Source organism: Manacus candei, unplaced genomic scaffold, assembly GCF_025592945.1.
Source record: "Manacus candei isolate 608988 ecotype Guabito, Panama unplaced genomic scaffold, ASM2559294v1 h1tg000014l, whole genome shotgun sequence".
Classification (NCBI taxonomy): domain Eukaryota; kingdom Metazoa; phylum Chordata; class Aves; order Passeriformes; family Pipridae; genus Manacus; species Manacus candei.
The window spans coordinates 61940149-61958599 of NW_026138062.1; the positions used below are offsets into that span (position 1 = coordinate 61940149).

At 41.0% G+C, this 18451-nt stretch overlaps 1 long non-coding RNA gene across 1 annotated transcript; it reads left to right on the plus strand.

The window, feature by feature from the left end:
- The first annotated feature begins 3946 nt into the window (after nucleotides 1–3946).
- LOC127468162 (uncharacterized) lies at nucleotides 3947–17516 on the plus strand. Its single transcript, XR_007903425.1, has 4 exons — nucleotides 3947–4032; nucleotides 4995–5104; nucleotides 15904–16008; nucleotides 17368–17516. It is a non-coding gene; the product is annotated as an uncharacterized LOC127468162 (long non-coding RNA).
- The last annotated feature ends 935 nt before the right edge of the window (nucleotides 17517–18451 follow it).

Here is an 18451-nt window from a genome sequence, read left to right on the forward strand (position 1 = left end):
TGGAAGAAAAAATTATCTTTTTCAATCTTTGAAAATGGAAATAGTTCTGTTCACAAGCATTCACTGCCTTTTAGCAAAACTTAGAGTTAAAATAATTTTTTTTTTTTAAAATTACAGTTTGTAGTAAAACATCCTGCAGAGTGTGCAAAAAGGAAATGGCTGAAAATTTTTCTTTGCTGGTGACTGCTTTAAATTGTGTGGTGTTTTGGTCCTTGTTTACTGCACCAGAACATGCTTGCTTCTTAAAATAATGCAGAATGGACAGACAGTCAGAGTAAGGGCATTAGTGCTGTGTCAATTTTCAAACAGATATGTGAAGATATTAGGTCTATCTGTGGATATGAAAAAATACATTATCACCTAGTACCTCTTCAAACTAGCCAATTTATTTATATTCTTCATGGGTTAGATGTCTACTGCCAGAATTTATGGCAAACATCTGAACTAAAGGTAGTTGTAGGTTTGACAACAAAAGTGATAAAGAAGCTGTGGAGGGCAATGAAAATTGATGGGGAGAGAGAGTGATGAACAGCAAAAGCTCCATTACGGTCAAGTGATGGGGTAGAAGGTGAAAGAGAAAGAGAAATGGGCTGTTTGTGGTAATTTGGGTATCTTCAAACCACCTTGTTCAGCTGCCTGTGAACATCTGCTTACTTCATTTACTGTTGCACATGGGGTAAAATCACTGCAGTTGAGCAAAACATCTGAAGTGTCTACGCTCATATCTTTTGGTTTGTGAGATAGAATTTGTGTTGGTTTTTTCCCTCACTTTTCTCAAGAATAAGAGAAAAATACCCCCAGTGCAAACAAACCAGGACTGTAACTGTGTAACTGTTAGGACGAAGATCTGAAAATTAATGCTGACTTTTAACGAAAAAACCCCTCTTTCTTTAGTGGATTCTCATATGTTCAAAAAGTGATCTTGTTTTTAGGGACAGAAGAGGGGAAGGGTGGCTTTGGAGGGTAAGTGTATTGCTTGATGGATGTAGGTTTTTTACTGGGAACAAAGTGCACAGGGAGGACTTGCAAGTCTGTCATTTTAACACTAGAAGGGTGCATGTGAATTGATTTCCCATGCAGTTTATAAAAAAAGGCAGTAAATGTTATGACTCCTTTACATACATCATGCTTTTACTTGCGGCTGCCTCTGAAGATAATACAGTTACTTGGGGAGGCAGCTGGTCTTTGTCAGGCATAATGTAATCAAAATCTAACCACTAATAAAAATGAAAGAAAAGGGTAAGAGAGAAAAATTTAGCAGCCTCTCATACCACTAGTGAAGTTTTTATGACTCAAAATGTCAAGAAGAGTGGATGTGATATGTAGGGAGAGTTTTTTAAAGCTTTTTTTCACCCCTGTAGCTTCTGTGACCCTACTACTGCTGCCCAACGCTGGTAGTTGGTAGAAAAATATGAACTGTGTTCTCTTTTATTTACCAGAATTAAATATGGAGAGAAAGTGAAAATACATGATTCTGGAAAGCGAACTAGAGAAACTTCCGAACAGGGAAAACTTAAGACTGAAGAAATGATATTAGTTTTGGGAAATTCTGCTAGTTGAAATTCTGTTAAGCTCAGAGGTCTGGGTAGTACCAGAAGAAAAGTCTCCTTTTTTTCACATTTTGCATTTTATTTGTTTTGATTTAAAAATTACCAGAGAGGTAAAATGTGGACAGATGCTCTCTGTCAGACGTAGTGGGAATGGGCAATGAAACTTCCGTGAGTGCTCCTCGTCTGCCTCAGAATAAAGTCAGCCAGCAAATTGAAATCTTCTCCAACAAGGATTTAAATTAAATTGACTGCCTTTGCATTGGGTCAAAGCAGGAGCATTCATACAATCAATTAATGTGTCTCAGCTTTGGGGATGACAATCTCCGGTTGAGACAATAATGAACAGATGGGGCTCGTAGCTTATTAAATTGCTACCTCCATGGCATCTGTGCCATGGACTAAAATGCAGGTAGGGTCATGTTTTGCATAAATGTATTGCATGACCTTGGGGGAGTCTTTCAAATGCTTTCTGCCTCAGTTTCCCTTCTACCAGAAAGCATTTAAAGCACAAACTCTTTAGTGCCTACTTAGGAAGATGATTCTCTCCCAGTGGCTCAGACCTATATTTGGAGTTGCTGACAGTAAAACAGTGTTGGTTAGATGAGCAATTCTATTAATGCTTTCGTGCTGATGTAAACTCCTAGTTTAGATGCAGCTATATGGGCAAAAATAAAGTATGGCTTTCTGCTGGTTATTTACATTCTCTTTGGGAAGTGGTGGAAATGAGGGAGTGGTATTGCCTGAATGATGTGCCAAAAATGAATGTCATCATGTTCTGCCTCAAGCTCTGAAATGACCAGAAGTGACATGGATAGATGATAGTGTCTCACTAAACCTGAGGCAATAGATATTGTTGAGAGGAAGGGTGTATTAGCTAAGTTTGGCTCTGCGGCCATTCAGCTTATAGATGGGCAGCTGGCAGAGTGAGCTCGTATCTATGCCATGTACCATGGGACGATGTATCATGGGTCTCAGCAAGAAGGCTTTGCCCGTATAATCACACTTGAAAGCCTCTTCTAGCACAAACTAGGCCTGAGCAGATCTCTAACCCCAGCTGCAGTATGTTCCCAATCTCAGTTGTCTCTTTTAACTGCTATAATGTAATTGCTGCTGTTAATAATAAACTGACAGGCTGTCTTTAAATAACTGTAAGGCTGATAGACTAGTGCCGGTTGGATGCTTCAAAGTTTGACTAACAGCAGGGAGAAATAGAACAGCTCCATTCTCAAGTCTTCCTGCAGGGAAAGGCTGGCACTGGGAAGAGGCAATGGAGGGCTGACACGTGGCATGGCGATGCCTCAGGGACTTTCTACAGAGCATTTGCTGAGTGACTTACCTGGTTTCTCTGGAAAAACACACATATTCATACTGACAAGTGAAATTTCTGGGCTGTCCTAGAAGTTCTCTTGTCTTGAAGAGGGATTTTAGCAGCTGTAAGTTTATGCTCTTCATATGTGTGTGGCTGGTGGCCAGCAGAGCCAGACTGGGGGAAGAAGCCAAATCTAACCTGCCTCTCCATTCCCCCTCCTTGGGTGAGCTGGGCCAATGCTCCAGCATTGAGGCCAACTGTCTGCAGAGACATGCAGTCAGATTAAAGAGATACTGTAATCCTGCAGGGTGTCCTTGGGAAGCTGGAGTTTAGCCCAGGCCCCTCAGCACCTGCTGCCAGCATGGCCTGTGTTGGTTTTACCTGTTTTATCCATAAAGGGAGGATCTTGAGAGGAGACTTAGGCAGAAGGATGGGACCCATGGGATCACTGAGGGCAGTAGCAGAGCAAAGACACCAGCAGAGGTAGAGTGGAGGGGTGCATGGGGAAAGATGCCACCACCTGTATTTTAACACTCAGCAGATCTCTGATAGGCAAAACCTACCCACTCAAGGGGATTATTATGAAGGGAGGGGATCCAAATCTGGCATGTTTCCAAGGCTGGGACATAATGTCTTGCTTTCAAAGCTTCGGTGGGGGATTGTTGTTTACCCCCAATGCTGCCAGTTCTAGTGTGCTTCTGCAGACTGGGTTTTGTAACAGAAAGGCTGGCAGCATCAGCATGCAGATGCAGTGCTCTGATATTCAGTGGGCTCCCCTGTCAAATGAGAGGGGACAAACAAGATAATGAGCCAAGGAGAGAGAAACCTGGCATGGGTATAAGCCGTAAAAGAGCTCAAGTGTTATCTGTGTATTTTGACCCTAGTAGCTAATTATTTTTTGGATGATCTGGCATGTTTATATGAGGACAAAATGAGTTTCTAGCCAGCGTGGACATTTAAAGTAATTTTTGAATCCCTTTCAAAGCTACATTAATATCTGCAATTATAGGCAACTACAGTGCACTTGACCTGGCATGCCAGTGTCACCGGGCTAAGCTGAATGAATCAAAAAACTTTTTATCACAGACTCTGACTATGGTTTGGCTACAGACACGGGGGATGAGCAGAAAAAAATCTTCTACCTGCACCAGGCAACAAAGTCCATGAAGCTATGTCATAGATGTTTCTCTTAAAATTATTTCTGTTTGCTTGTAAATGTCTTTAATACTTAAATGAGATTAAGGCATTTCCGTTGTATTTAAGCCATTAAATAAAATGATGGTTTCCAGCGATGAAGACAATTAAGCATGCAGGATTTAATGAAACTTGATAGAGCCTCGGCTGCTGTCCTCCTATTAGTGTGCACAGCTGCGCATGTGTGTCAGCGTTTGCAGGTTAAAGAAGCAATTAATCTGAGCAGAGTGAACGTGAAACTCTTACTTAAGCACACAGACAGATTGTGAGCCTCAGTCTCTGACTTTTTTGTTAAGGTCACAACTCAAATTGCAACCAGCTTTGTAAGTCTGTTCTTCTCAAATTCCACATTTCTAATCAAATATAAGAGCTGATATTGGTGAATTACATCCTGGTGGCATAAATCCACATTGCCAGCGATTTATGCACCTCGTGTTAACTGACATAGTGATTCATATCTGCTACGATTAGTATCTGAATGGTTTTATAGATCCTGATATAGTTTCCGTGGGGTTAGATTACTAAAACAACAAAATGTCAAGGAGTAACATTTAATATTTTTGCTCATGAACAAGCCTCGTGTGTTTGGACAGGCTCACGAAGGCTCTCAAGCGTGTGGCACAAACAGCACAAACACCTACAGCAGTTAGTGCCCATTGCACTTCAGGGCTAGGAGATTTGTGGGGTATGTTTGCAGGCTCCATGCCTCCTGCTGTGCAAACAGGAGCTGCAAGGTCCTTTGAACAGCCTTGTGCTCTGTGTGAGGTGGGAAGGAAGAGGGACAGTGAGTTGTCTGTTTGATTTCATTTTGAAAATCGTATGTTAAAAACGGTCCTATCGATAATCTGCTGAATGTACTGACATTCAGAAAGAATGGAGAAAGGAGGTTAATAAATCACCCAATATCCACTTTAGTCTGCTTTTCAATTTTCATTTCTCAGAAACACAAATTGCAGCTGTTCTTTAAGGTGTCTGATCTATCCTCTCAAGAAGCCAATTTAATTTTTAATTCCCTCTGATGAGACTCAGAAGATGCTGGATAAAATATGAGGTGAGTTCTTTTATTTATTTTTTTTTTTTGAGGCAGCTTTCTGTGTGTAACACATCATGGTTTGCTTTTTTGCTGCCAAGGAAAGTGCTCATCTCTTAAAGCATTCTTGATGGAAGAGTTGTCAGTGAGGAGTGTAAAGCTCCAGATTCCTCTCTAGCAGGGGTAAAGAAAATATAATCAGTAAAATGGGTGATCAAAGCAGGTGCAAGACTTGAAATTAATCAAAACACTTTGAAAGGGAAAGAAATAGTAAAAAGACCTGAGCTGCAAAGGTTCTTAGTGGAGTATTTCCTGCCCCCAGCTAAGCTGCAGTTAGACAAGTTCCAGATCTGATTCCCAGTGCACTCCTATAATAATAAAAAAGGTATTTTATTAAAATATTAGCAACTGGGAAGGAACTCTGCAAAATGCTGTAAGAAAAACCTTTCTGCATAAATAGGATTATGTTGAAGTTTTCAATATGGTAATTTAGTTTGGGATTTTTATTATTTTTTTCAATTACTATGGGACTTTAAAGCCAGGGATGTAAACAGAGAAGTCAAATTTTTGGACCCAGCTGCTGCATTACACATCACCAGTTATTGCTGTCATGCAAAATTGTCCTGTCTGTAGTAATAACAAGGAATTAGAAAAGCAAAATGAGAATCTCTCTACATGACAAAAAAAGGACATTAATTCCCAATAACATATTACAAAAAATGAGGAGGAATCAGAGAGGAATCTGATGGCAACCTATATAATTTCCCCATTCTTGTGCAGAACTTAATGTATGGTGTAGAGTATTGATGTTATTATATAGTTTAGTAATAGAATTGACTTTACAAAAAGCCTGTGTTTGGCCTTCTTGTAGTTATTAATTATCTGTACAAATAGTTCTTACTAAAAATGTGTTTACTTGAAACTATCTGAGCAGGGTTTGAGAATGTATTTCTATTAATGGGTCGTCCAGGAGCTATTTGCTTAGTCTTTTGCCTGTCCAGGCATCTTCCTATTCTTGGACTGGTGTTTGCCAATAAAGAGACCTGCTGCTGTTTCCCCTCTCGGATGGGAGGACTGGCATTTCCTTTAACAACAAGCATGTCTAAAATGGCCACCCAGGCCTTTTCTGGGCAAACCTCCCAAGACATATTCTTGGACAAGTTTCTCACCCTTTCTCTTTCCAGGAATGGTCTTGTGAGTGCAAGGTGTCTCTTTTTTGCTTTGAAAGGACGTGTAAAGGGTAAGTTTGACAGTATAAAATCTGGGGCTTTTATTCAGCCAAACTGTACTGCAGAGCCTAAATTTTGTCTGTAACATGTGTCTTGTCCTCTTCCAGTTCTGGATGGTGGGAAAGTTCACATCAGAACCCAGAAGCAACATGTTACCAGTGACCCTCTATTACTTGCTCTTTGCCAATTCTTGCTACTGTTCCTTTTTATGCTTCTTTTCATCTAAAGGGTAATTTTGGCAGTGAGACCAAAAATTTTCAAAGTCATTTTCAGAGCAGATGAGAGTGACCAATCTTCTTGTGCTCAGGTTGAAACATAAAATTTGCTATTTTGACTTATTTTACCATTAATTATAGAGCAGAAGGTGAAAAGGAGGAAAAAATATAAAAGAGGTGAGGAAATATAAAAAAGTAGAGAGGACAGGGAAAAAGTATGAAGAGGAAAGGGGGATGAGGAAATAAACTCAACTGTGCAGATCAGTGGAGTAATACTTCTGAATGCCTTAGGGGAAGAATTAGTGATGAAAATGTGCCCGTTGTGATTTTTTTTTGTTACTACTACTGGGAAGGCTCCAGAAACCACCCAACGAGAGATGCTGTAAAAGAAGCTATTTCTTCCTGAAAACTCTTGAAGGGAAATGTGCACTACTTGTTTTAGCACAGATATGCGGGGTGGCATACATTGGTGGAGAGCTGTAGATAACCACTGGAAATGAGATACTTTTCTAGCTGCTGGTGGTACCTAATCATCCTCTCTCATCAGTCTTGTATCTTTTTTAAACAGATTTGCCCTCTGAAGTGCCTGGAGTGGGGTAATTTAAATTTCCAGGCAAAGTGGTAATTAAATTTCCAGGTAATTAAATTTCCAGGCAAAGTGAAGCCTGGAAGGGAAGGGAAAACAGTGAGATGCTTACCTCCTTGCAATCAATGGGACTTGCCCATTTTCCCAGGGGGAGTCTAGTGTGGCACTTAATATAAACCAGGTTTGCTAGGCTGGTGACTTGACACAGGTATACTTACCTGTGCCTTTTGGACTAGCTTGCCATGAGGTCCTCAGTGTTATGTGTGACAAAAATTTACACAAAGGTCTTGAGTGAGCCTGGTTAGCCTGAATGATCTGATTTTATGGTCATGCTATCAAGTCAATCTTCCAGTGCTTAGGATTTGATTCTGTGTTTGTTACACTGTAATAGGAGCAAGTTGTGGGAAGGTAAGGCTTCAGCTGCAGAATTGATGACATTTGACTCTGTAACTCTGTGCTCAGTTGAGTCATATGCTTCTGTACATAGTGAACAGGATAAATATATTGAAATGCAGCCATGGCTGTTTCGAGGCCAGAATGGCCACAAGTCTGGCATGGGGTCAAGCATTTGAAGTCGAATATAACCATTGAAGAATATAGATCGAGAGTATGACTTTTCATACAATGGCAACTCTCCATTGGCAGCAAAAGTCAGGAGAGAGAAAGAGGCAGAACATGTCAGTGAGATGTCTGGTAAACCACACAAGCGCATGTGGGGTTTGGATGTGTATGGGAAAGAAATTAAATTCAGTGCCCCAAAAGTTGGAGCAACTGCTGTAGAAAGTTTTGTAACAAGTGCCACAAGAGGCAGGGTATTGTGTTTCACTATTTATTTCCTCTCTTCCTTACTGGGACTGCCAATTAGATCCAGCTCTGGTGGCGGCTTTTTGACACTTTTGCTCACTGGGAAATGGACTCAGACTAGTATTTCATTGCATTTAGGTTTTTAAACAACATCAGAGAGAAATGACTTTTAACTTCTCTGAACTGGATGTGAGCCAACACTCTCTGCAGAAATTGAGAAAGGGTCTTGGTTTGACATGACTATTTCCTCGTGTGTCACAGGTCTTCTGCAAGTATACTGGGCACTCTCATTTACCTGTATCTAGTAGGAGTGTGTGCACCTCAGAATATTTTAGGTACTGTCTCTACGCTTTCAGCATTCATAGACAAAGGCTACTAGAGAGCAAAAGGAAAATCAGAGGGGGAAAGGATGTGAGATTTTAAGTGGAAAGAGTTTTGTATCCGATTCCCCCTGGAAATGAACTAAGTGTATCTTAATGTCCTTTCTAGCTTGTGAATTTGAGCTCTGATCCTCACAAAAATAACGCTGCAGTTGAGACTTGAGCCAAGTGCCTTTTCTGGACATCAGTTGATGCTTTACATAACTATCATATACTTATTGGTATTTGCTATGTTTATGTATATGTATTTTACAATGTCTGTGCTTTCTGAATGTTGTATTTGCTGCAATATATTGTAGCTAGTCTTAGGGTGGGATGTTCTTCATAGAAACATAAACAGTTTGAGTTGAAAGGGACATTAAAGATCATCTGGTTCTATCCTCCTACCATGGGCAGGACACTTTTCACTGGACCAGATTGCTAAAAGTCCCATACGACCTGATCTCAAACTCAGGGGTATTTGTCTTAAAGACTTCCTCTCACAGTTTTCCTGTTGCTTATCTAGCTATTTTTCTTGTATAATTTAAATCTGATTCCTTTTGTCTGATCTCCTGCAGACGTGGAGAACTGACTGCTCCTTTCTTTGCTGTCTTCATGAACTCAAGGCTGCTGTCACCTCTTCGTCCTCTCCCCTAAGTATTTTCTTTCTAAGGGAAAACAGCTAGTGACCTGGAGTTGGAGGATATGTTTTCGAGACCACTTGTGGTGTTCTCCTGTGTTGTGCCCTGTTGGTCTCTTATTTGCCTCAGGCCCTTGCTTTCCAGCAGTGCATACAAGAGTCTGACAGAAACTGAAGAAAAAATTATGTCATTGTGCTTATATATCTTTGTATACTGTACACCTTTCTTGTGCCAGACAAACATCATGGGCTCATGCTGTGCTTGTGAGCTGCATGAGCCCCAGCCCACACTCTGCCGAGCTGCCACCCAGCAGCTCCTCCCCAGCTGATGTCCTCCTGCCTCTGTGTCATGCTTTGCGTGTTTGTTCCTGCTGTATCCTTCTCTCTTTTGGAGCATTTCTACCACTTGCCAGGATGAATCTGGACTCTCCTCTGCCACGCTGGCTCCCTGCTTGGGGGATGATGTGTGGTGGCCATGCATCAAGGGCCAGCTCTGCTTTGGGAAGGCGGGGAGGCATAGCTGATTTTTTTCAGCTGATATGCATGTATGCATACACACACCAGGCTGGTTTCAGAACTCCTGCATTTATATGCAGACTCAGTAACGGAATTTCTGCCAAACTATGAACCTCTTCTATTTACATTTTTATAATATATCTATGTGAGCTTCCCTCATTGTTCTATTGAGGAAGGTATATTAGTGAAATTTTGTTTTTAAATTTCTGTCTTTTTCAAACTTTCCTTTTCAAAAATTTCTAGCAGGTGTAATGGAGTAGACATAGCAAATGATGCCAAGACCAAGAGAGAGGAGTTGATAGTGTGTGTGAAGAGAAAGGGCTTAGATACAGCTGTCTGTGTGCTGATTAACAGGGATTTGGGGACACAGTAAATAATATTGCTATTTGCTCAGCTTATAAACAAACACAGTTTAAATTTAAATTTCTCACCTTTTTACATATTTTTTAAAGTTTTTCAACTGTGGCAAATGAGCTAAAATGATGCCTGTCACCAAAGGGATATAGCTCCAGCCTTGGCTGAGGTGAGGAGAGCTGTCCTTGGCAGTGGTTGTTTATACCAGTGCCTCCACCCCTTGTGAGTGTTGATATGCACCAAATAAAAGAGCTAAAAATCTGTTCATGGGTTTACATGGTATCCTCCTGAGTAGCTTGTGAGTCCTCCAGCAGCCACAGTTCATGAGAAGCCAGTGGAACCTATCTGTATCGGCTGGGAGTGTCAACAGAGATGGTTTGCAAACGGGAGTAGATGTTTGGCCCCCACTCCCTTCTATCATCCCATAGCAGGAAAGATACAAGCTTTATACATGGGATTGCCCATGGCTTTGGGAAAGTTATACTCCATGTCTGTAAAATAAATCCATGTGCTCTCTGGAACTGCTTATTTTGGTGTCTACTTAGGAGATGGCGTATTCTTGATAAGCACATCTCCATCCACAGTTATGTGACATCCAAACCTTCCCACAGTGCTATGGTTCTGGATCAGGGTTGGACATTGGGTCTTGCCTGAGAAATAACATGAATTTACTATGGATGATTCATCCATAGGGAAATTCTTTAGGCTCTTTGCTCTCAGTCAGGTCTGAAAATTAGACATGATCTCTCCTAAAGCTTATTTTGACTCTCATGAGGGCTGCAGTAGAATGACAAACAGCATGCTGCTTTCTTTATTGTTTCAGTTCAAGGACTATCTACAAAGAGTCACAGCCTTGTGCTCAGCATTACACAAAATTATTCATTTCCTAGCTATACAGAAAAGTGATTGAATTGCAGATGATTAACATATGTTATGTTTTCTTTTCTAATGCCTTCCCGTCTTTTTGTGGTACACCTTAGTAAATGGCATCAGAACACTTTGCTTTCAAGAGGCTGCCTCCCTTAGAAACCCATTATCAAGGCTATTTCAGAAAAGTTGCTCTGCCTTGGTACATCTGGCAGACAGGCTCTAGAATCCACATAATTGCTGTAGCAACCTGACCTCTACTAGTCAATGTATTCTAGCTCCTAGCTATATTCAAAGATTGTTTTTAAAGGAATCCTCTCCAAGGTAAATGCAGGCCTTTTCACTCTGAGCAGTTTTGCTAGGATAAAGAACCCCTTAACACTTTTCCTTTACAGATGCTTCAGTTTTTTATAATCAAATCTGGCTGCCACACTTGATCATGGTCAGCAGTATAGAGATTTTATCAGTCTCTGTTTGGTATACAGGTACTGCTGCTGATTAGCACAGAGCTGAGGTAGGTTGTGTACACCAAACTGTCATGTAAACTCCTAAATCATTCTTTGTCTGTTTTCTGGCTTGTTTTAGAGACAAGTACAGTGGTGTTTTGTGTTCAGAATTTTGTTCTGAGATTGAGGCAAAGACTGACTCAAGGCATTCAGTGCAGCGGAATTTTAGGAATTTTCTGGTATTTTACAATGTTAATTGCCTAATCATCAGAACAGCAAATGTCATCTCGTGTAAAAGAATAGATGATAGAGCCAGAAGGGACTGTTGTGATCATTTTTGTCTGACTTACTGCATCACACAGGCCAGAGGAATTTTTATAAGAACTGGAACAAGACTTCAAAGGCGACAAAAAATCTGATCTTGATTTAATCACCAGATACAGAGAATCAGCCAGAATGCTTGGTAAATTTTCCAGCAGCTAATTGCTGCCATTGTTAAACAACTAATTGCACTGCACTTCATTTCTCTTCTGTCCCCTTTCAAATTGGGTCATTTGACCTTGTTGCACTCCTGTCTGATGACAAGCACTTTAATTACATTGTGTTCCCTGTCTTGGACCCTAAAAATTGTGATCAAGTTTCTTCCTTAACTTTCTTCTTGGGAAAATAACCAGTAGACTGCTGAAGTCTCCTTTTCTTAGCTATTCACAGATGTTCATCCAGTCCTGGGCTCCCCAGCACAAGAGAGAGATGGAGCTACTGGAGCAAGCCCAGTAAAGAGCCACCAAAATGAATAAGCTGCTGGAGCACCTTTCGTATGAGGAAAGGCTGAAAGAGCTGGAACTGTTGAACTCTGAGAAGAGAAGGCTTTGGGAAGAACTTATCAGTTAGTACAAATACGTGAAGGGAGGGTGCAAAAAGGACAGAACCAGGCTCTTAGTGGTGTCCAGTGACAAGATGAGAGGCAACGGGCACAATCAGAAACACAGGAGGTTCCCTCTGAACATTAGGAAACACATTTTTCCTGTGAAGCTAACTGAGCACCGGCACAGGTTGCCCAGAAAGGTGGTGGAGTCTCCTTCCTTGGGATATTCAGAACCTATCTGAATGTGGTCCTGGGTAACTGGCTGTAGGTGGCCCTGCTTGAGTGGGGCAGGGTTTGGACCAGAAGAGTTCCAGAGGTCCCTTCCAGTCTCAACCCCTCTGTGATTCAGTGATTCAGAGTCTTTCTTACATGTCAGACAGCAAGATTTAGCTACAGTACTTTGGTAGAAGGTGCATCAGGGCTAAATACCAAATGCACAGTGAATGCTACACCAGACATAGGAAATGAAGGCAAAGCTGAGCCACAGAGGAAGTCAGTGTCAGAGCCAGGAACCTGTTGCACTGCTCCTTGCTCTGGCCACAGTGCGTGTGCACAGGTCTTCATTTCTTAGAATAGTAAGACCTACCCATTTCAAGGATTTTGGCTAGAGAATTTCAAAGTGTTTTATCTATATATTTCCAGGTGGGTGAGAATCTGAAGCAGAGAAAGATGGTGCAGCTTACATGATGTCACCCAGCAGCGCAGCCAAATGCTTGGCTAAACAACTTGGCTTTTGAAAACACCAGAAGCAAAGATTCATCCATTCCCCCTTGCTGCCATGCAGGAGCAGGCTTGCTGAATAGCAAACTCCATTTGCAGAAGTACTTTTGAGTTGAGTTGAAACCAAACTGGGTGTGGAGAATTTCCTCCAAACTCTAAGAACAGTGATGGTAAATAGGAGTAAAAGAACCTTAAAGGGATTTAGGGTTACCAAGGTACTTTTTTGTGCCTGTCAGTTTATTGTGCTGCAGGTCACTTTTTAGCTAGGTCAGTGGTTTGTGGCTATCTAGTCAGATGAGTGGCAAATTTTTGCTCTGAATGCAATGCTTCAACAAAGCTCCACAGATTTATGCTAATATAAACCTCTTGGAAATTGTGCTTTCTCGGCAGACCTAACAGAGGTTATGAACAGTACTTCTGAAATCAGCATTTAAATAACATTTCAAAACCACTAGAAACCTCATTATCCTGAATATATCACTTTAGTGGTCATACAAGTAGTGAAAACACTGTGAAACAAATGTGTGACTTGTAAATGGGAAAGAACAACAGTACTGCCTAAATACTTTGTTGCTAAACATCTAATTAACCACTAGGTACCATTACAGATCGGTAAGAGCAATCCAGAGATAAATATCTGTCCTATCATATGGGGCTTTCTTTCTGAACTTCAACAGGTTCAACCTTTAATAAAGCCTTTAACAATGCAAATAATGATGTCTTGCAGTAATCCAGGTTCATGTAGGAATGTAGAGCAAAATTTGTAACTGTCATTAAAAGAAATTGTGTTTTTGCATTTTTCCATTTTAATTCTGGAAATGTAACTCTCAGTCCCTACAAGACTGGAGTTTATGTTCTTAGGTACATGTGCATATGTGGCTTTCCCAAATCCCCCCTTACTGCAGGTATACTAATCTACTAGAAAAACTATTCTTATGCATGTTTTTAGTTATCATTTTCTACCTATTCTTCATGAAAAAGCGGAAGTGTGAGAGGCTGTAGCCTGACCTGGGGCAGGGAAGGGACCTGTAAACTCTCTTCCTCATGAGCCTTGGCTCTCCTGGTAAGGAGACATCTTGAACTCTATGGTAGGGATGTGGCTATGTCCCTGGAGGTCTCCACCATCATCTCCCTGTCTCCATCATGCAATGGCATTATACTAGTGCACCTGCCATCTATGAAACCTGTTCCTGGAAATAGGAACACACGGTGCTTCAGTGGAACTAATAATGCTCCTTAATGGTGTGCACCCCCACGTCTGCCAGGTACAGATGTTTGCTGGATGGCATTGTGCAGGTAACAATGTAGGCAGGGTGTCAAACATGCCTTTTACAGTGCCAGTGAACAGAACAATGTGGTCCTTTAAACCAGTGGAATTGTGGAGCTAAGGCGTGAAGTGGGCTGAAAATTGCACTGAGGTTGCTGAAGCTCAGGTACACTTTCTATTCTCCCAGTGTGTCTTGGGCAGACACCAAGGAGCTGGCAGTGATGATGGTTTTTGCAGTGCTCTTGGTCAGTGAAGTACCTTACCTCTGAACACATCACTGCCAGTGACACAGGGCTCCTTGCCTGAGTGAAACCATGGCTGCCTCTGGGTGATCATACACCTCATGCTTTAGTGAGGTGTCTCCCACTTGTTCTCCTCACTTCTTTGAAAAGACATTTCCACATTTTTAATTGACATTTTCTGTGACATTTTCTTCTTTTTCAAGGTCAGCTGGTGACCTTTGAACTATCCCTTCCTACCTACCCCAGTGACTCTGTGGCATCAGGGAAAACAGATTCACTGAGAAGCCATTCTCTGAAGTGAGTGAGCTCCCACAGACTTGGTAAAAGTGTTTAGATCTTTTTTATTACCATTTTTATTTCTTTACCCTCCCCCTGGGTGTTTTATTAATTCTTTGTTTTGCCTGTCTCATTTAGCAACATTTCTATAGGTTGCATTTTTTGGGGATTTTTTCTTGGCCTTCTGTGTAAAGCAGTGTGATTCACATTGTATTTTTCTACTCAGTGATCTCTCCTGGTTCCTCACCCCATGTTCTCCACTGATCAGACCCATTGGTGATTAGATGCTCAGAAGAAGTGATTGCAGAGCCTTTGACACCTTGCATCCCCTGCTACCTGGATTTCAAAGAAGTAATCATTCCTAGGGACCCACCACCGACCCTTTGCTCAAGCTTTTGTCATTCACCTTTTGCTGTCTCTTTTCTTAAAGAGCTTGAAGTATCTTGATTCTTCTGCTAGGGGAAAAAGGACACATGCACTGAAATCGTAATGACTTTACCATAATTTCAGAGTACTTTCCCCTGAAATGATATCAGATAGTACCTCTGTATCACATCTCTAACACCTTTTGAAGTGAAATCTTCAACTCCTATTCGGAGCTTCAGCTCCCTTTTGTTCCCTCAAAGCCAAGGGGACTGTCAGTAAGATGGAGAGGTGGTTCAGTTCAATACCTGCCCTTTTTTAACTCCTTGTGCCCTGGCAGCAGCAAGTGGAGGGGATCTCATTGTCAGGCAATGTGACTCATTCTGAACTTCAGCAGGATTTCAAAAGGACTTGAGTGCAGACAATGAAGCTGTTTACAGTGGTATCTGTGAATAAATGAAACACAAAACTGAGAAGGACATCTGAGCCCTCAGCTAAACTGACTTGGAGATCACGAGGAAACTTTTTTCCTGGGGCTTACTGTACGATTTCTTAAACTGAAATATCTGACCATGGCCAAGTCTGCTCTTTGGAGTCAGTGTTGAAGTCTTTGTCATCTGAGTTACAGATAGTATCTAGTGTCGTAAAGACTGACAAGATACTTTTACACATTTTGCACATTTTATTTGAATTCTTATGAACGATAAAAAGGCAGTTAAGACTAAATAAACATATTAGTGCTATTTAGATTATTTAAATGGCCATGCTTTCTCTAGAGAATTAAAACTGTACATCAAAAATCCTAAAGGCTATATTAAATCAATTGCGAACACAGAGAAAATTGACTTTGAACAGTATAAAAATGAAAAGTCCTATGACTCCTCTCAAAGCCCCTTGATATGTCTTTAATGAATCCTTAGGGGAAAAAAAGAGCTGAAAATTTACTTCCAAAAGCATATTGGGCTTTTTTAATTTCATTTTTTCCTCAATAAATGATAAATTTGAAATATTTCCTTTGGGTTTCGCTGTAAATAGATGAAGTAATGATGTTGTATTTATTTTTATTTTTAGGTATCTCAGAGAAATGTAACTTCAGGGTTATCTCAAATGCACTGGAAACATAAGTAGCAAAAATCTTCCAGACAAAGAAGCCTGCATGGAATATGTTAATATATGGTAAGCAAAACTTGGGTACTGAGTCCTATGAAAAGTGTAAGAAAAGGAAATTCTGTTGCTTTGGTGACAACATGCATGCTTACATTTTAAATCTAAGGCTGGCTGTACTATTTTTAATGAATTTAAACTCCTTTTGTCTTTTTTACTCCCCTCTTCTTCAAAATGTGGTATTTGTGCCTTCATTATTTGTAATTGTGCTGGGAATCATTTGTCTAAAAAACTGCAGCTGTTGGATTTGCTGTAAATCAAATACTGTCTGCTGGGGTTTTTCTTCCTGATCACCTGAGTTATGTAGTGTTATTCCTTTTCTTTAGTTGAATGAAAAACTTAATAAACTGATGACTAACTAACTTAAGCTTCAGACAAATCCTCATATTTGAGGTATAAACGTACGTAGATCAGAACAGATATGGGCAGCTGTACAATTGCAGTAGTCTTTGTGTCTGCTGAATAATATGGGAGTCAAAGTCAACTAATGCATTTACATGGACATGATTTTATGTAGACTCCTTTACCTACATAGAGAGCTTCTTGCAAAAGGCTTCTTGGCCTATTTGGGTCACTAATAGTTTCATCAGATGTGTATATAGAGAGTTTTATACAGTTTGCACTGCTAGATAACCATATGTCTATTAATTAACTATATACTTCCTTAGCTACCTTCTCTAGTTTATTTGTTTTTTTTCGGGGTTTTTTATTATGTTTTGTTGTTGTGTGGTTTTTTGCGTATTTGATTGTTTTTTAAAAAGGGATTTTTACGTACTCTAGAAATCCTCAGAAATTTAGTACACAGGAAGCCCAAGTTGTGTTGCTCAAAGCTCAGCCAAGGCCCTGCCTTGCAGGGAGATGAAGGATGTCTTAGTAGTCCCGTGGCCTTATCTGTATACTGGGTCTGACTGAGGCAACGACTGAAAGTGGGTTGGTCAAGCTAGGATAAGGTTGTGCCCAGCCTTGGAAGAAACACTGCCATGAAATCTCTCTCTTGTAATATCTTGGTTTTGTCAGTCCTTGTGAAAAATCAAATGGATTGTGTTCAAGTCTAATAATGGGCACGAAGGGCTGCTAATCTTAACTCGGTTCAGGTATCACAGAGGTTTAAGGATCCACCTTCTGTAAACCAGACAGCATTGTGCCTGGGGATTCTTCTGTAAGGTACCCCCTGCTGTAGGGGTACAGGGAAACTTATGGGAGAGTCACAGCCATGCTCACAGAGCTTCTGTAAACTCAGTTGCAGTTAAGAGGGAGATGAACTCAATGGTGGATTGGGCTATAGTCTAGCAATCTAGGTACCTAAACTGCCTACCTTTCTGCTGTGAACACTGTGTGCATCTTTTTTATCAAATTGCTTAATCTTTCCAGGTGCAGATTGGGTGTATTAGTGATTATGTGCTTGTCAGGGATGCTGTGAAGAAGAGGCTCATCAAAAACCAGGCGAAGTCTTTGAGACAATGAGTGTGTGGAGATTGCACAGCTTGCAGCCAAGGAGCAGCAATGGGATGTAGGAGAAAATGAAGGCTTTAATTCTGAGTCTTGTAATCATTGGGAAGTTGGTCTACAAATGAGAATAGCTTTTACTTCTTGTGCAGTTCATGACATTCTGAGGGTCACATCACCTGTCTTGACAGAAAGGGTGGAATTATGTATTTGGTTATGGGGAAAACCATGTAAGGTTTCGCTCCTTTTTGGATTCACCAGTGTTTATTTACACACACCTAGTGTGCCATATTGTGCTTGCCTGTAGAAGAGCCTTCATCAACTCACTGGTGTAGTGGTGTGGTGGTCTCAAGATACACCAGGATTTTATAACTAATGGTGCAATAAGTACTGAAATTGTGAACCTGGAGGTATTTTCCAAGGGGCACAGGAACCTATAGGCTCTGGTCCTACAGTGCTGAGCTGGTACGCACAGAGCTGGGCCCACAGGAGACCCTGGGAACTGCACAGTCTCCTCTATTACGCTGTGCCACAACCTGGGCAACACGGGTGTCTTGTTTGTTTGACACCTGGCCTCAGAGGAGGAGAAAGCCATGTGCATCTGTATGGAGCAGCAGCAAATTTTGGCATAAGAGCAGAGCAAAGACTCATATCCACGCTTCTGAAGCCATAGAGGGGTGTTCTAATTGCTGTTTCTCATGTTATATACACAACATCTGATTTGTATTTGTTAAATATGTGACACAGGAATGAAGAGGCAGAAGAACAGAAAATAAATACTTGGAGGTATTTCTCAGGGTTTTTGAAGACCTGTGAAGGGACTTGAAATATCATGCTTTTGTGCTTGCACACAGGCACAAATCATGGTGTTGCCTCAGGCTGAGCAGGAAGTGAGACCAGAGTTGTGTAAGCCTGATGAAAGGCAGAGCTCTCAGCTGGAAGTCACTGTTCACTGGGTGGTTCTGGGACAGGCACACAGTAAAGCATTGAAATGTAAGATGGATTATAT